At 37.4% G+C, this 18952-nt stretch overlaps 1 protein-coding gene across 1 annotated transcript in view; it reads left to right on the forward strand.

Moving 5' to 3' along the window:
* Nucleotides 1-18952, forward strand: part of CADM2 (cell adhesion molecule 2) — a 908788-nt gene that overhangs the window by 139703 nt on the left and 750133 nt on the right. The gene's annotated exons all lie outside the window — the stretch shown is intronic.

Genomic DNA, 18952 nt, shown 5'->3' on the forward strand with positions numbered 1-18952 from the left:
AGGTAGATTTTACTGTGGTGTCTACTTCTAGTCACAGCTTTCCTCTGAGATACCCTTTTGAGTCCCCTTTTGAAAACATCCCCACATTCTTTTAAAATAGTCTCCATTATTCATGGGGCTCCCCCTTTTGCTGCTTGCACTATGGCTATACAATTCTGACATTGAACCCTATTCAGATCCATGGCTTGTAATTTGTATTCCACAGGAGGAGTCTGTGGTGCTTGCCAGCCGGCATTACAAACTTTGGTTGGTACAGTCTGCTGGTTTTTTGTTTTTTTTTGAATTAGTTATTATGGGGCCACATTTTCTTATGGACTGCATTATGCTCTCATTCTGCATTATGAGAGAACACTTTCTCTTTGTAGTGTGTATGTTCAAGTCCAATTTCCTCTGAGGAATCACACTACAAGTGGCCCTGCTATCTAGCTGAAATCAAACAATGTGTTTCCCTATTAATATTGAACATACAGAGGTTGATATTGTTCCCTGTTGCTTTCCTGATCCATCAGTTGAACTTGATATGCTCTCAGACTTAAGGAGAGATTCATGATATTATCACTGGTGTACAAATCTGATGGAATCTTTCTCTGCACTGGCTAAAATGCTTCACCATGCCACATCCCCTGCAATGCTGTCCTTATGCAGTATTCTTCCCCTGTACCTGCTTATACTGTCTACCACAGTAAATTAATCTCATTATGGGTATAGAACCCTGGCCTCCTTTGCTGTTGTCTCAGTGCATGTACTTCTGGGGGGTGTTGTGGCTCCTAGGATTTTCATCCTTTTTTTGAGGCTTCTGCTGCATACCCCATCTCTAAGCAGCTGTCTAATGTGAGATTGCCTTCCTGCTGCAGATGGTGAACCCAAGTGTTGCGACCTATCCTGTTCTTAGTCAAGGATTCTGTCAACTCACCAAAATTGCATGTAGCAGCCAGTGTGAATAAGACAGTAACATAAGGGTTGATTCCCTCTCCTTCAGACTGTTGTCTAGTGAAAACCCTGTGTCTCACCACAGTTTTGTTCTGGTTTGGGGAGCAATAGGTCCCCAAGATTCCAAAATCTGCTGTGAGGGTTGAGGCAGTGATGAGTTTGAGTGGTGCAGACCTTTCTGCCTTGTTCCCCAGTAAGGTAAAAGAATAGTTTTACCTTTCTGCTGTTATCTTTCTCCTTCCTGGCCAGATCTGTGTACAGCTTGAAGCTCCTACTTCCACTGTGTCCATCATTGGGCTAGGGTTGTGTCTGAAAAATTCATGGTGCTGAGGAACTCTGACTGAGTTCCATGGCTCATTCTGCCAGCTGTGGCACTTCAGAAAACTCACAGGTCAAACACTGCTACCATGTTTCATTAGTAAAGCTGAATGCAGGTCTCAGTTGAATAAGTATAATTTTATTAAACTTTGTGTACTGTTCTGTCTATGTAGCTGAGTTGCTTCCAGCCTAACTCCACTCATTCCTTGTTCTCCTGGTATCTCCTCAATAACTGCTCTTCCAGGGAGTACGGGCCCTCTGACTCCAGTTCTATTGATCATGATATAAATTGTAATTGGAGCCATTGGAGCCAATGGAGTTACCTAGAGAGAGGTTGTAGAAGGAGAAAAGGAGGGACCAAGGACTGAGACAATGCCTTGTGTCTCTAGTACATTTCTATGTTGTTGCTGGGCAGAATACAGTGTATGTGGTGCATAGTTAGTAACAGGAACAAGGTCTTCATGCCTAAGGATCTGTATCAGTTGATTGGGGGGTTCAGGTGATTACAGTAAAGAGATGTGATGAGTGACAACCAACAGATTCACAAGCAGCTCAGCTCTAAAACTGCTAAAGATGGAGGGTTTTTCTCTAATCAGCTTCAAGGGGATTGATGTAAGGCCTCTAGTCAGCTTCTCAGGAGAAGATATATCAAACAGGAATAGATCGAAGGATGTGATCCTCTCACTGCATCTCACATGGGGTCCAGGCTCACACCTGCACAGGTGCAACTGCAGGACGGTGACCTAAATAACTAAATGTCTCAATTACTCAGTAATTCTCGTAGTAGCATATTTCACATTATTCAAGTATAAGTAGACAAGTAATACTATCTATTAATATGTTGTCAATAAATGTATCTGTTGACATAGCAATATTTCACTTAATTCCCAGACAAAAAACTCATTAAGATAGTGTTAAGGTTGAGAGCACACATCAGTCATTTAGTGTAAAGTACATAACAGAAATGTTGTAGTTATCTTGAAAACAAGCATTAATAGAATTAATAGGAAATTTAGAGTTTAATTTTAACTTAAAACAAATCCACACGTGTTAAGGTATAGAAATGCACAGTTAAGGTATCCAGACAATGTTAACTCCGTTCTGTTATCATGCCATGTAATATGATTGACATTTTAGTGCTTATTCTCCCAGATAAGATTACACTGACTTTTAAAGACACATTAAAACTTTTATTTTCCCTCTTGGTATTTACCTGAATTCTGGATTTCTAGAGTTTAGAATTCTTAGCCCTGCAAATAACATCTCTGTAATGAATCTGACTGATATGTTTTCTCGTCCTTTGCTCAGTCTTACAACATTTTTTGTCTGTGACTTTCCAATTGAAAAGTGAAGTGAATTTCCCTTCAGGGAAGATGATAGTCCATGTTCTATTGGGAGATGGAGAGGAATACTGTGGGGAGCAGCAGCCATACTTATTAAGGGCAGCCTCTGGCCTTAGTGCCTTTGAGAACAATAGAAAGTGGCAGCCATTTTGAGCCCAAGGCAGCTCTTTACGGGATTCTCAAAATATTATTATTCTTCAATCTTTGATGAAGGAAAAACTTTCAGTTAAAAAGAACAGCAGCAAAAATTACCATTAATGCTTAAAAAAATCTTCAGCTTTAGTCTCTGCACAAAATATCAGTGCGTTTTAAACTACAGTTATGTGGAAATTTTGAAGACATTGTTATTCCATTATTAAGATCATTAAGGACAAACAGTTTGATAGAGGGTACTCAATTTCATAAAGGATACATTTTAAAATTATTTTAACTCCTCATCTAATACAAATTTACTTGTAAATTCTCAGAAAATACATTCTATACTCAGAGTAAGGGAGGATAGGCTGTATTGTTCATACATAACAGGCTGAATCCCTGCTTCAAACGCAAAACTCAACTCATCACCATAGGTGCCCCCATAATTAACTTTTTAATAAGATGTATAAATAGTTCAGTAAATAGGGAGAGTTCTCCCAGTGCCCTTCTTTTGTATAAGAAACTTCTAATACTTTACAAAAATGCTCTTTGTGGTTTGTGGGGGGGAGGAGGAAGGCATTATTTGCAGCAAGTTGGTTTTACATGTCCTTGAATAAAATGTGACAACTAAATTACAATGAGAAATGTATTCTTATGCAAGTAACATCCTTTATTTTAATAGGAGTTATGGTTGTTTCAAGAGGCAAATATAGCCTTAAGTTTAGTGAGCGATATGTATATTTTAGCAAAGGGGACGTCTGATGTGTTTCAATAATTAGAATATGTTCTGTAGTGGCATTGAGTGTGTAGGTGTTAAGTCTTTCCCATAACACCTTTTAAAATTACTTTTAAAAAAATACAAAATTGAATTTAAAGAGCTTACATAATACACGTGACAGTCTCTTAAGTGCTTGTGATAAGCTATTTGACTTGTGAGAAGAAAGAAAATGTTTATTTCTGAACCTAATTAGATAATGCCAAGCAAATTAGGAAACCGCTTAATGCCAAGTGGGTATTCTGGTATTTAAAGTAAGGTGCATGTTTTCAGTTTCATTTAAGTGGGGCTTATGTGAAAGTAATCTCTAGGTGATTTTAAAGTAATTTTATTCACTTGATTTCTACTGTATCTCTGGGTTCAGGGAACATGTTTTTAAAATTGCATACATTTCTGAAACAAACATTCAGTTGTTTATGTGGGAGTTGATAGTTAAAAGAGTAATAAAACTCTTTCCTTTATATGAGTTAGATGACTTTCCAAAGTCAAAAGCATGATATTTGAGCAGAGTGTTAGCGTACCAACATGCAAAATATTAAATGGATCAGCCACCATGCTGCATAGTCAAACCCTGTTATTTTCTTAAAAGTAGAACTTACAATTAGATATAAATATTCTGTACTTTTTTTTCTGGGTTGGGGAAATATTCTGCTCTGTTTTCCCTTCTTTTCCATTAATGCAGAAAGATAAAGTAGAACTGTGCCAGAATAATCTTAGGTTGCTCCAGCATGGCTGAGGAAACAGTGATGACCTTCTGCAGCTTTCAAAAGGGATCTAGAAATCTCTTCCAGTGATACTGGACTTATTGTCCCAAAATCAGGGCAGGAATTACCATCGGGATCCGCTATCTCTGCATCTGACTGCTTGGGCTATAGAATTTCAACCAAGGTAGAAAAATCTTGAACTTCAGAAGTACAGCAGGTTTTTCAAATTGTAAAAATTCTTCCAGTTGAAAATATAAGTCTTAAATAGTTTATATTTGTGAATGGATGCAAGACAAGCTAACATTGTCTGGCTATATGGAAGGAGGACAGAAGCCAATGATTGTGGTTTAATTAGAACACAACTTTATTATTAACTGTGTAGGAGTGCGCAGCGAGTTTGGTTCAATGGCTCTCAGCACTCCCACTATACAAATTGTTCGAGCACCACTGCCCTGTTCTGACACTCCTGCTATGCCCAGCTGAAAGGGGGAAAGACATCCTCCCCCTTCCTCTCGCACATCTGTTGCAATTTGAAGCAAAGCCTGAAAATCAATCGCTCTCACCCTCTCCTTCAACCTTCCTGCTACAGCAGCTGGGAGGAGGGTACTTTCCTCCCTAACCCATCTGATTTGTTAGGGCTCCAAGCTTTTTCACTTCTGGTTCCCCTTCTGTTACCACTTGCCTGCTTCTTCCTCTGTGGAGGAGGTGAGGGGGATTTTCCTGCTCTCACCATCCTGTTCCCATGCAGTGCCATGCAAACTGGAGAGCTGGGGTTCTTGCTGCTCCATGTTGATGCTCTGCTGTAAAATATCCATTACCATAATGGGATCAGAATTTAGTGTTATAACAACTTAAATTATTTGAGCCCTGGTGGAGTGCTCATTGCTGTATTTGCCTATGAAAACTGCTTTTATTGTAGCCAGGATATAAACTAGAAGAGAGGGCAAGTTACCCCTAATAGCTTACCCAGTGTCTACAGACTGGGAGCCTGTGGAACATGTGGAAGTGTGGATTATATGCTCATTTTGTCCTGTGCCATTAAGGATAGAAGTTGCTGTATTCCACACAAGCTGGAGCATTAGTGCATTACTTCCACTTTTTGCCTCAGATCCAGCAAGTTACAGAAATACAGTGTGGAGATGACAAATTAACTGTAGGCAGATCCTCAGATGGAAAAGGACAAAGTTTCTTTCCTAGAGAATGTGACGTTTTGGGGCTCTCTAGAAGGAGATTTTACTTTTACAATGCCTTCACGTTCACTTGATTAACTGTGTTTCATGATAACTGAAAGGAACCATCTGGTATTTTCTCATATAGCGTACCTCTGTGTACATCTCTGATGGAAACTTAAGGTTAACTTGATTTCTCACAGGAATTGAAAATCAATTCTGCCATCCTTTAGTCATAATCCCATAAACTATATAGAGAAACTGCTCTATGCTTGAATTATATTTCAATTTGCTCTGGGAATTAAGTTCTAGCCTTCTGAAACTGAAGGGTTTTATAGGATGACAAGTCTTTTTTGTCAGTATTTATTTTAATTATAACTAATCCTGGACTGATAAAGGGGTGTATTATTCTCAAGAATGGAGAGAGAGATAATTTTATTTACCTTTATGGGCCCCAGCCCAACAAAGCACTTAAGCACATGCCTAACTGTAAGCATGTGAGTTGTCCTATTAACTACTCATGTACTTAAAAATAAGCAAGTGCTGAGCTTTAATATCCTGGAAAGGGAGTCACTGCTGTCAATGGCAGTTCACTAAGGCCGTGGTGACATCCTGAATTCAAGGATAGATATAAATTTGCTCACATGCAATCATTCAAGTCTCTTCAAAGAAAACTTTACATGAAAATGCAGTAGGCTGTAGTTTTTCCCTCGATCAAACATTAAGTATCAATAGTATAAGGACCTCAAAAGCTTTGAGACTGTTAAGATGCAGCATGTTTGGATGTGGTGGACAGAGATTAACATACCCATACTTCCAGGCACTTTGGATTGACCTGTCCAGAAATGGATTTTTCTTTTAGACTTAAACTATTTTGTCTCTTGACTTCTTTAAAAAAAAAAAACCTAGCTTTAAAAACAAAAGTATTGAATCTCTTTATTTGCATTAATGTTGAATTGTGTCCTTTTGGAAAAAAAAAAAAATTAAAATCTAAGACTTAGTGCCATTTCTTGCTATTTCATGTGTCTTCAAACGTGATACTACTATGTGTAAACTTCTAGCAGTAAACTAGAAAGAGTTCAGCCTTCACCTGTACTTTTCTTTGATCTGTGAGTTTAAATTAAACAAATGTTACCATATTTTAATGCACAGGTTGCATGCTTATTTAAAATGTATTAACTTTCTTAGACATGTTCAAGGATGCACTTTACTCCAATATTTGTAAGTGTTGTGGTCATTAACTATCCAATAGAAATAAGTTCATTGAGTCATCTTTTCAGCTGTTGGTTAAATATATTATTATTCCTCTATCTTAGGCAGTAATTTTACAGGCTGTTAGCCCTATTATTTTGTTTAGGTTGTACTTGCTTTCTTAGGGATATCTACAGAGTATCTTAGTGTTACTGTTCTCTGGAAACATCAAAACAGTATTAAAAGATTACAATCAACTATAATGGCCACTGTTTCATCCTTCTCTCTTTTTTCCTTACATTTTTTTATTATGTTGTTACTGTGAACTAATGTGATTGTGTTGTGCGATGGTCTAGTAGATGACACATGGGTTTCATTCCTCTTTCTGTCACATGATTCCCAGGACCACAGTCTGCTCCCACTTATGCTGGTGTAAATCAGTAGTTAAAGGAACTCTATCAATTTAAAAATGTGATTTTGTTTTTATTATATATATATATATATAAATAAAATCATTAAAATTGAAAAACAGTTAAAAAGAAGAAATATTTCTCTTGGACAGCATTTTGTATATAGTAAGTTTTCACTATTTCCCTTGTATAGTCAGTTTATTTCTTCTGTTACCTTTGTGGGACTCAGGAACAAGGGAGAGAAAAGCAGGGTAAAAATAGGAAAACATGATTGTAAAACCACGTACACTAGCAGAAAGGTTTAGACACAGATGTAATGACTTCATTTAATTAAAAGAAAGATTAGATTTCAAATTGACAGTATCCCTTTAATCCAAGACAGTTACTCAGTTTTACGTTACATAAATGAGAATAGAATTTTGCCCTATGTGACGTTGGGTAAGTCAATTAATCTCTGTTCCACCAGTTTCCCTTCTATCAGATAGAGATACTTATTTCATGTGTTTGTAAGATTATATTTCAAATTCATGTAGAATCCATGTATGGCAATAGCTATAGAAGCGTTGTTATATGTTATCTATTTCCTGGTATGCTATGTATGTTATGAAAAGTTCTGACTTAACTATGTTTGTAGTTGCATGTATGTTGCTGTTCTCAATCCGTATTTGAAAGTATAGCTGAAAAAGTGTTTAGCAGTTGAAAGAGGTTTTAATAGAGAATTAACTATTTTAACTTTCTTTTGACTATTTTCACCGGACAGTGGTTATGTTGTTGAGGGGTGCTGCTGGAATTATGATACCTAAATTTAGGAAAGGGAATGAAGTCTGTGGTGATGTTCCCTTGAGCTGTATGGGTGACCCAGATTTATTATAGACAATGAAATTAAGTAAAAGACAAATACAAATATCTTCAGAGCACCTGTGCATGGATCTTTCAGATGATACTTGTTAACACCAGTTCTAGGGCTATTACAAGATACTGTGTTAGGCCTCAGTTCTTCAAGCCGTAAGGCATGCGCTTAATAGAGATGGTTGAATAACTGATGTTTTTTCAATTCACTTGCAGTTCCAAAAAAATGAAGAATAAGAATAGTGGTTTCATTGAACAGAATCTGAAACTCTTCAGAATTTTTGGCAAATAAATTCAGAAAAATTTCATTTCAGCTGGCAAAAAAATTGTTTTGGGTATTTTTATGAAAATCAAAGGAAATGAAAGGCTAGACTGGCAAAAAGGTAGTGGTGGTGAGGATGGCCTCCTTATATCCAGAAGCCAATTGTGGGAGACCAAGTTTCAAATCCCTGCTCTGGAGAAGAGAATTGAAACCAAGTCTGCCATGTCACAGGTGACTACCCTAACTCTCAGGTTCTTGGGTATTTTGTTGGGGGGCTCTTTCAGTCTCACCTGTTGAAGCTACTCCACTTTGTATATAAATACTTAAGTATTCACTGGAGTAGGGACTGGAACCTGGGTATCCCCTCCTCCCAAATGCGTGTTCTAACCAGTGGTCTAATAGTTATTCTTACTCTAGAATCTACTGACTATTCAAGGGTTTCATACAAAGAGGAACATCCTCCACAGGAGATACTGAGAATCAGAATTAGTCAGGTTGTGCTCAGGTAGCTAGAATGTTGTGGATTTAAAACTTTACACTTGGGCCCTGTGATATATTGAAAACTGTGTTGGAATTGTAGGCTGCTTCTTCAGTTTGTAAGGGGTTTCCTGCTCCAGCTTGCAGGCTAAGGGGCTCTGTAGGGAAGCATGTAACAAGTAAGTCTGGAAAGAGCCAGCCTAGAGCAAGGTGAGGGAGCAGCCTGCTTTCTCTTTCTGTTTTTGTTTTTGTGTTAGTCGTGTTACGTTGCAACCTTTCTAAAATATTTTATGTTTGAATCTAATTTCTGTTTGTATGCTGTGAAACATAACTGATTATATTAGAGCTGCAGAGGTTGCACACCCTGTGCCATTGTGGAGCTCCACAGCAGTTAATGGAACTCTGTGGGAGAGTAGGTGTCTGTTTGCCTGGATCTCACTGAAGAATTGGGGCCATAGTACGTATTTAATCTTCAGTTTTTGGTGATTCAGTCAGAATATTGTTTTAATTTGTTACTCCTTAGGGTGTTCTGCACCAGGAGCTTTCAAAGAAGATCATATTTTAAGCTAATAGTTTGACTGATTCCATTTAAATTATTAGTTTCATATAAATTTAATTTACAGGGCCTAAAATTGTTTGTTAAAGTAACTTTAGAAATATGCCATTTCAATATCTGGCAGTGAGAGGCAGACATGTTTCTCTATTTAATCTTCCTTTTCATTTTTGAATTTTTTTTCCTTGAGCTTTTTTCTTTAAGAATTTTGCAAATTAAAATTCCTTTTAATCTAGCAAAGGTTGTTCTCTTAATTTCCCAGGGAAAGGTTTTACCGGCTGGGCATGAAAACTTTCTTCCTTTTGTGACCCAGTAGAGGAGACATTAAGTTTGTAACCAGACCGACAGACAAGCAAAATCTTACTTATGACCCAGCCTTATGGAGCCATGCAAGATCATAAGGGAGAGCAAGACCCTTATCCTCGCTTCTCCACTATACAACCTCCCCTGATAGTTACTCCTGGTGCCAGGAGAAAAGTAGACTGCAGGGCTGCTACTTTCCTGCAAACAAGTTGGTGGTGGCAGTGATCCCAGTGGTCGAGGATGATCTCTTTCACAGATTTTATTTTATATAGGTCCCTTTGTAACGGAGGAGTTCAATCGTTGAGATGGCAGATGTTGCAGGTGGTGTTGGAAGGCAGGGTAGGGCCACGATTGCTGCATGACAGTTGTCTGTCCTTTTTTTTTTCTGGTGTTTTTCTGCAACCAGTGCAAAGCGATTTTCCTCAAAAGTGGTTGTACCTTCTCTGACAAGTCTTCACCAGTTAGCCTTGTCTTGGGCTACTGTCTCCCAAAGTGTGGTGTTGATATCTCATCTCTTGATGTTTGTCCTGAGGGTGTCTTTAAAGCATTTCTTTTGGCCTCCCTGTTTCCTTTCTCCTTTGGTGAGTTGGGTGTACAGCAGTTGTTTGGTAAGTGCACATCTGGCTTGTGCACACAGTGCCCGCACCACATCAGCTGGAGTTGGATGATCAGAGCCTCAGCACTAAAGATGTTGGCCTCCACTTTATGCTGAGGAGCTTCCTAAGAAAGTGCTGGTTCTGGCATTCCAAGTTTTTCAGGTGTTTTCTGGAGATCACCCAGGTCTCACAGCCATAGAGGACAGTTGGGATTACCACCACTTTATAAACTAAAACTCTAGTATGTGTTCTCATGTCATGATTGTTGAACACCTGGTGAGACAGTCTGCTGAAGGCAAGACTGACACAGTGGATTCTGTACTGAATATCTGTCTATATTTGCCCTCAGAGAGATGACTACTAAGATAGGAAAAGTGTTCTACATTTTCCAGTTCCTCTGTCAATCTAGATTTCTCTTGCTGAGTCTGATGATTGACTGGGAGCAGACTGGTGGAGAACTCTTTTTTGGCTGATGTTCAGGGTTAGCTGTAGGCTTTTGTAAGCTTCAGAGAAGCAATTAAAGGCTGTTTGTACATCCTCTTTTGAGTGTGCTACAGTACAATCATCTGCCAACTGGAGCTCAGTTATTGTTGCTGATGTTACTTTAGTTCTTGCACGGAGGTGAGAGAGGTTGAAGAGGTTGCCATCAGTCTGATATTGAATACCAATGCTCTGTGACAGATGGTCTTAGATTAGTGTTTTCATAGCTGCTAAGAAAATGGAGAAGAGAGTGGGTGCCAATTCAAACCTTGCTTTATGCCAGTTTGGATGGCAAAGGGCACTGGATGGAGGCAGTCATCCGGTTGTGGAGGAGTCTTACAATACTGGTAAATTTGCTTGGATAGCCAAACTTTGACATGATTTTCCACAGAGCCTCACGGTTGACAGACTCAAAGGCTTTGGTCAGATCAATGAAGGCCATATACAGCTCCTGGTAGTTTTCTTGACATTTTTCCTGGATCTGCCTGTCTGTGAAAATCATGTCAGTGGTGCCTCGTGAAGATCTGAAGCCACACTGGGACCCTGGGAGTACTTCCTGTGCAAGAGAGAGCGGATGATTCAGTAAGATTCTAGAAAGACTCTTCCCAATGATGGAGAGGAGGGCAATGGCTTGATAGTTGCCACAGTCGCCCTATCTCCCTTTTTGTAAATGGTGATGATGTTAGCGTTGCAAAAGTCAGCAGGGATTTCTTTGGTGAGGCAAATTTTGAGGAGCAGCAAATGGAGCTCGTTTGTCAAGTGTTCTCTACCTGTTTTCAACTGGTATTCAAGGGGACAGAACCTTGACTGCACTTGCTGATAGAGCTGAGGGGGGAGAAACCCTGCCTGAAAAGGGTGAAGGACCTTTCCCAGGCCTGGAGGCCTGAGAGAAAAAACCCTGCCAGAAGGGGAAGATTGAACTGGATGTTTGGTTTGGCACTACCACACCCAGAGGGGCTGTCAGAGGCCAACAGCCTCCCCAGGCAAGAAGTCCAGGAAGGGCCCCTGTTCAAGCAGTGTGTGGACATTAAGCCAAGGGACACAGGGAAGTAATGCAGGGAAGCTAGCAGCTTTCCTGAAGCCCACAGCACAAGGCAGCTACTTGAAGGGTCCCTGGGTCGGGGCCCGGAGTTGAGGGTGAGACTGGGACCTCCCTATTCCCACCGGCCATTTGCCTGAGCCATCTTTGAGAGGCTGAATTACCCTGACCCACCACTAGAGGGAAGGAAAGTACTGAGGGATGAAGCAGTTTCCCAACCTACCACTAGAGGGAAGTGCTGGACCCACAGAGGCAGAGGAGGAGCTTTGTCACACTATCTTGTGTTGTTTTTTATCATCTGCAAAGTTTGTCACCTCACTGTTTATCCCTTTTTCCAGATCATTTATGAATATATTGAACAGGTCTGGTCTCAGTACAAACCCCTGGAGGACACTGCTATTTACCTCTCTCCCTTCTGAGAACTGACCATTTATTCCTATCCTTTGTTTCCTATCTTTTAACCAGTTGCTGATCCAGGAGAGGATCTTCTCTCTTACCCATGGCCGCTTACTTAAGAGCCTTTGGTCAGGGACCTTTGGTGAGGCACACACAGCCCCAATAAATTCAACAGGGTGCTGTGTGAGCACAATAAAGTACAGGTTCAGGGCCTAAATTTTAGAGGGAAGTTCAGTCTTCAGGCTGTTTCATCCCTAGGCCTTTTACAAAGATTGCCAACAGGGATACCAAATTACACCAATTATGATGTTTTTGTGATAAGGACAGCTGTTTCTAAGGAACTGACTCACTGCAGAAAGATATAGGATTCAGATGGTAATGATTTTTAGTTTTTATCGATCTGAGATGGTTTGACTCTTGTATTCATTATCAATCTCTTGAGCCATCCTGACTCTCAAGTCAGATTTTTACTGAAGGTTTTCTCTGACTCAAGTTTACAATTTAGTGTAGAGGAGCATGAGGTACTTCCAAATAGAGTGGCAATTCTTAAGAAGGAAGCCTTGAAATCACATTACATTTACATGAATTTTATTCTTTCTTCCACCCTTCGACTTCTTGGATTATGTAGATAGTAATCCTTTATGGGCCGGAATCTGTCTCTTATTATGTAAGTTTGTACAGTGTCTAGAGTAATGGGGCTTGAATCTTGAATGTAGCCATTAAGTGTTACTGTAATTCGAATAAATAATAAGATGATACAATGTAAGAAACCCATGTTTTTGCCAACATATAACAACAAGCATTTTCTTTCATTTATCTTTTTCTGAAACTGGAAACCTTTTTCTGTTTGGGAAATACATGTTTTATTGAATCAAATCAAGCATTGTTAAATGAAAGGTCAGATGATGGGTTAATGAAACTGACCCTTTTTATTTTAATTCTCCATGCATGAGGAGAGAATCTAATTGCTCTGGCCCTCACTATACTGCATTGTTTCTGTTATGTGATAATTTCATAAAATGTAAGGGAGATAGTATTTTCTTCTTTAGAAGCACATATGTTATCACTGTTATTAGGACTTAAGTTGGCATTAAACTATCCATATAATTTTAGATATTTTTTTCTTGGGAACCCTTTTATCTTGTTTTCAAATCTAGGTTGGTATGAATCCTACTAAAAATTCTTTGGAGCTATCATATGTCTTGGACATCTTGTTTAGGATATGAACTGTAGCAGGCAGAAGGCAGGAAAACAAATTCCAATGAAATTTTAGAGAGCCTCAAATAGTAAGAAACTAGAAGTCTGTGCTGGAAAAAAATGAACATGGCAATAGTTTATGGAAAAATGTCAAAATCTAGAATTTGAAGAAGGATGTTAAAGTTAATGATTGTAGTGCCTGCTTTTTCTCATTTGAGTTTTTATTGTACAGTTAATACAAATGTACACAATAAAATCACCTGACAATGAAAAAGTGGAATTGTTCTGAGAAAATATATGCAATTTTTCAGATAATATACAAACCTTTATTTTTAATCTGTTCTGAGATAAAGGGATTTCTCAGACTCTGGTAGATAATATAACATTATTCAGCTAACCTCCTACCAGGTAGCTTGTCTTTGAACTGTACTTAAAATGAGCCATAAAGACAGAGTTGATGGACTAGGTTTTGTACCAATGACTTCTCAGTCATCAGACATGCTGCCATAACTTCAGCAAAGAGAGAAACAAAATCATCAGATGCCTCAGCAAAGATTCCTAACCAGTTGCACATAGAAATAATTATTTTAATAACCCTAGATCTATGTAATGAGTTGATGTTTGGTTCAAGGTACCCTCAATTATGGCTCCAGAGAATATCACAAGCAGAAGAAATTAAAGATTGCAAAAATTCTCTTCTCAATCTAATTTTTTTCTTAAAACTTCCTCGCTCCGTCTTCCTGTTTGTATAACTTCTTCACTGAAATATTTTCTCAATTGATATGTTGCTGTCTGCCACCTAGCATCCTAGACAAGACATCTACCATGGGAGCCATAGAAAAGTTAAGCTCATTCTTAAGTGTTTGAAGGAGTGGGGGGGCGGTCCAGATTTTTTTAAATTTTCATTCTTGTGATGGGGTTTTAATATTGTGTCCATTTTTATATGGTGACATCTGACCCTGCTGAAGTTGGTGGGCATTTTGCATTGACATCAGTGGGGTCAGGATTTCAACCATTATATTTAAAGAATAAGTCATAGTATCTGTTTTCTAATGGGCAGACATGTTTTATTACACTTGTAAATACTTTACAGTTTTGTTTTTCTAAAGTAATATAAATCTGATATGATATGATTTATCTGATATGATAAATCAGAATATGGCACATGTAAGGGCATTTGCCTTTTTGTTTAATTGCAGGTTTGGAAGAAGAAAAAAAAAGTAGAATCAGATTTCATTATTAGTGTTAATTTGAATAAAATTATATACATTGTACATTTAGTGCTGAATATTTTCTTCATTTATTAACAAAAAGGGATATTTTCTCCTGTCCATTTTTACCTTTTTTTACACAAAAGTTGCTACTCACCACTGGTAGGTAAACTGTATAAACTTTTCATATTAAAGTATACCCATGCAGAAGTGATTTTTTGGAACATATGTTTAGACTGCAGCATTCATTCATATTGAAACATAAAATGAATTCAATTTAGTTATATAAGCTATTATTAGAAGGACATGGCTTTAAAATTTTTATATAATGGCAATTTACAAAAAATAAACCGTGAATTCTCCTTCCCAGATGATGTAAACAAAAATGATATCCTTAGATTAATATTTAGTTTTGCAAAAATTGCCTCAGTGATAGCAGTGAAGGATTAAAACAATAGAGACTAAAAATCTGTCAAATCTAGTTAGGTTTCTCAGGCTCATTATTGCCATGGAAAATAAAAATGTGTTCATGGTTCAGTCACTCATTAAAATAGTTATTACACAAATATTCAAGCCATTCAGATGAAAATAGTGAATGTTTGTTCAGTATGTTTTATTTTTTAATTTACAATGATAGTGTTCAGGTAAATATTGGATGCCACAGTATTGTATCCCAGAAAATCGTATGTTATCACATTCACTTTTAATATCTATTATCTGCCAAAACTTAGGAATGCCTTCTTCAAGCCTTGAAACCTTGCAAAGAGATGGCTTTCTTTTTAAATAAGTAATAAATATTGAATGCTGGTATATATCAGAGAGAATATAATATATAATGGTAGGTAAAATGAATTAAATTGTTATTGATGTCCTTAAGTAACTTCCATATAAATTATGACTCTTGAAACTATAGCTGCCTGTTATTAGTTTGCTTTTTATATCTGTGAAATTAATAAATGTCCATCCCTTGAATTGAACATAAAATTATGAGGCAAATTCCCAGTGCTGAATCCCAACCCACTAATAAAAACAAATAAATAAAATAATAATAATAGACAGTCCCCCAAATCTGTCAATTATAATAACTTTGACACCTCAGCTATTCCCTTATCTGTCATCAAAATGTCCAGGAAATCTTGTATATATTTTATTATAAAAACATCCGTGGATCTCATATTTATTTATTTTTTATTTTCCAAGTGAATTAAGCTAAACTCAGTTAAGGCCACTTCAATTCTGAATAACAGTTTCAACACAGGGATTTACTGTAGTTTAATTAATCTAAATCAGATTCACATCTTTAATTGATTCAGATTAATTGTCCTGGCTGTTTCCATGTAGACCAACCCTAAGTGACTGATTCTTACTTTTTAGTCGTGACTACAGCAGTTGCACATTGTTAAAACAATAAGGTGTAATTAGTACAATTAAAGCCATAAAAATGGTCAGCTGCCCCTACCATAGGACTGTTTGAACACTTTTTTTTGGAAAATAACTTTATCAATATATATGCGCATAACAAAAACAGATTAAGTATTCATGTTAGGCTTTGGCAACTTCTAACAATACAGATATCTAATTAACAGATGAACACATTACTATATATCTGGAAGATGGTGTTAAAATGGTGCTGTCTAATAAATTAAAAGACCAAGGATGACATAAAATGTGTACAGCGCTTTGTTTTGGTTTTTCAAATTAATTTAATTTAGCACAAATAGTTGGCTGGCATTGACTCATAGAATGTTACTAATGACTGAGGCTTCTGAGATCTTTTTTTTCATATTCATTATTATTGTTCATCTGTTTACCATTCCAGGTAGAACTCATGATACTGAGAGTGAAAGCAATTTTAATAGTTAATTTTTAAAATTGATCTTTCCTCATCTCCCAAAGTAGAGAAGGCCCTCTCCATTTTTAAGAAATGGCTGAAACTATTAATTAGGAAACCTTGGATGCACCCTGATAAAATATTCTTTTTGTTTAAATCATAATAAGAGTTAACTAGTATAACAGATCAACAGGGCATAACTTCCATGGGGTACATTTTAAATTGTAAATAACTAGATTGCTGGTGACCCAGCATCATAGCCGATGCATACAGGTGTAACTCCTGTTAAATCATTTGCAGTTGTGTGCACATTTTCTGGAATGATTGGGCCCATATAGTCAAGAATGCATTAAAATATTTCCTAATAGCTTAGGCCCACATCCACAAAAGAACCTGAACAGGAAGCTACTATTCTTTAGCCCACAGTTTAATTCCTCTCTCTGCCCAACAAGGAGAAGATATTTGAACAGGGGTTTCCCGCTTCTCAAGTGAGTGCTCTAGCCACTAGACTATGGGATGTTCTGTGGTGGGTCTCTCTGTCTCTCCTGTTGTAGCTGTTCCACTTTGAGTAAATAATTAAATATGCATTGGGCCAGAGCGAAAGCGAACGTGAGAATGACACTATAGTATAGTGGGTAAGGCACTCACCTGAGAGGTGGGAAATTCCTGTTCAAATCCATTCTCATTATGCAGAAGGACAAACTGAACCAGGATTTCCCACATCCCAAGTGATTGCCCCCACTGAGCTAAAGACTATAAGAGAGACCACCTTCTCCTCTTGTCTCCCCCAGCCATTTTGTGTGGAGTTGGACATGTGACACTGCCTTTCTTGAAAGTTTGGCAACTAAATCCTTTCCCTAGTTATGGATGAAAGCTACAGTAGTTGTATCCTGTGCTAAAGCTGTGCATTTCCAGGGGGAAATAAAAAAGATTAGGGCCAAATTTTCTTTTGTAATGAAGCAGAAGGTCCCATTGAATTTAGTGTGGGATAAACAATAAATATACACATGCAGAACTTGACACTTTTTGGTAACACTTGAAAAGTTTAATTCCTGTGGCATTTGTTGCAATGTTAATCAGGATAAATCATTTAATGGTACTGTTAAAGTATCCAGAAAATTTTCTCTCTGGCTGATGATCTCTAGAAATCCCAATTTCCCAGTCTCAGTGGTTACACGTTTGAGAGAGAATCAGTCCCCTCATAAGCATAGAAGAAATAAATAAACCAATCACTCAGAACACTCTACAGAATGGAAGAAGCTCCTTCAGTACAATGTGGTCAGAGGAAGAGAGAGGTTCCTTCTCATACTTAACTGTGGTCTGAAATATACTTCTTTTTGACTTAGCTCACACACCACCCCGCCTTCAGTCTCCAGTGTTAGTGCTGGTATGTTCTCCATATTCTTCGCTATTTTACATGAGACAGAACTATCATTGATTCCTATCCACAACCATGAAGGGATCAACATCAGGCTGTGCTGACTGTTAGAAGTTGTACGGTTAAGGTGGGTTTGGCTGGATGGAAGAACTCAGAATAGATAACTTTAGGGAGTCTGAGGCAAATAGTTACATTAATTAAAAATAAATAAATAGAAATTAAGATTCCTTGGCGTTGAGTAAGTGCGCACCATTAGTAAATCATTAATCTGATAAATATAACTCCCCAGTAGTCTACAAGTCCAAACCTTTGCTTTGGCACAGATGACCTCCCACAAAACTGATATCTATCAGGGAAAGAAGGGAGGATATCTTTGAATGGCTTGGAAGTAGCAGAGAGATCCAGCTGGATTGGGTCTTTTGACAGGATTTCAGCTTTTCTTCAGCATTAATGTACCAATATTTTGAAATGTGCCAAAAGGCTAGCTCTGGGCACTTCAAATCTGCTTTTTTGAACTGTATTTTTGTAGCTTAAAAAATAGTCTTAAAAAGGAATGTTTGAATTAGCAACCTCATTAAAAAAACATTTTTGTATGTTTTAGGTGAAATATTGATTTCCATTTGTTTGGATTCCATTCATATGGCTTCTGTGTCATTTAACAAATGCACTACTTGCTGATTTATAAGAATTGACCTCTTTAGACTGAAAGAGCCAAGACAAATTGCAATTGACAGTATTATAAAGGAGTCTAAATTATTTTCTTTCATGAGCAATCTGAAAAATTGAAGCACAATTGATGTTCATTGTAAAAGGAATAGGACTCCTTACAAAGAGCATAAATAGGAACCAAGTAACAACATAGATAGTTGAATGAAAGTAGTTTTAAGCACTTTTTTATACGATGTTTAATTAAATTCCAATATTTTCTAGGTTTTACACAGGGAGGTCTTTTAGAAATATCAATGTTATGCAATTAAGATGTCATTTAAATGCATGAAACAGATTCGCTGCCTCATAGTTATGACTTTGACAAAAATATTATGCTATCTGTATGACCCTTGTTTTAAAAAACTAATGTATTGGGCAAAACTCTAAGAAAATGCATTAGCTCAGCAACCACTTGAGCCACTTGGTAACATTCCATTTAAATTTAATTTCCTAATTAAATTTAGAGATGGTCTCTGCAAAATGATATTTCGACACCAAATCTATTTTAAATGTTTTTTTTTCCAGAGTTCCTAATTCTGGATTCACATATTATGATAAGAAGTAACTGTCTTTTTTTCTTCTGAAGTATTAAATCTAAACAATACAAATATTCTTAGTTTTTTTTCATACTACAACATAGATGTGTGAAGAATCTATATGGTAACAATTTGAAATTACGTATTTGATCCTAAAGAGT

Source organism: Emydura macquarii, unplaced genomic scaffold, assembly GCF_026122565.2.
Source record: "Emydura macquarii macquarii isolate MOO-44397 ecotype Brisbane River unplaced genomic scaffold, CSIRO-AGI_Emac_v2 contig_75, whole genome shotgun sequence".
NCBI lineage: Eukaryota > Metazoa > Chordata > Testudines > Chelidae > Emydura > Emydura macquarii.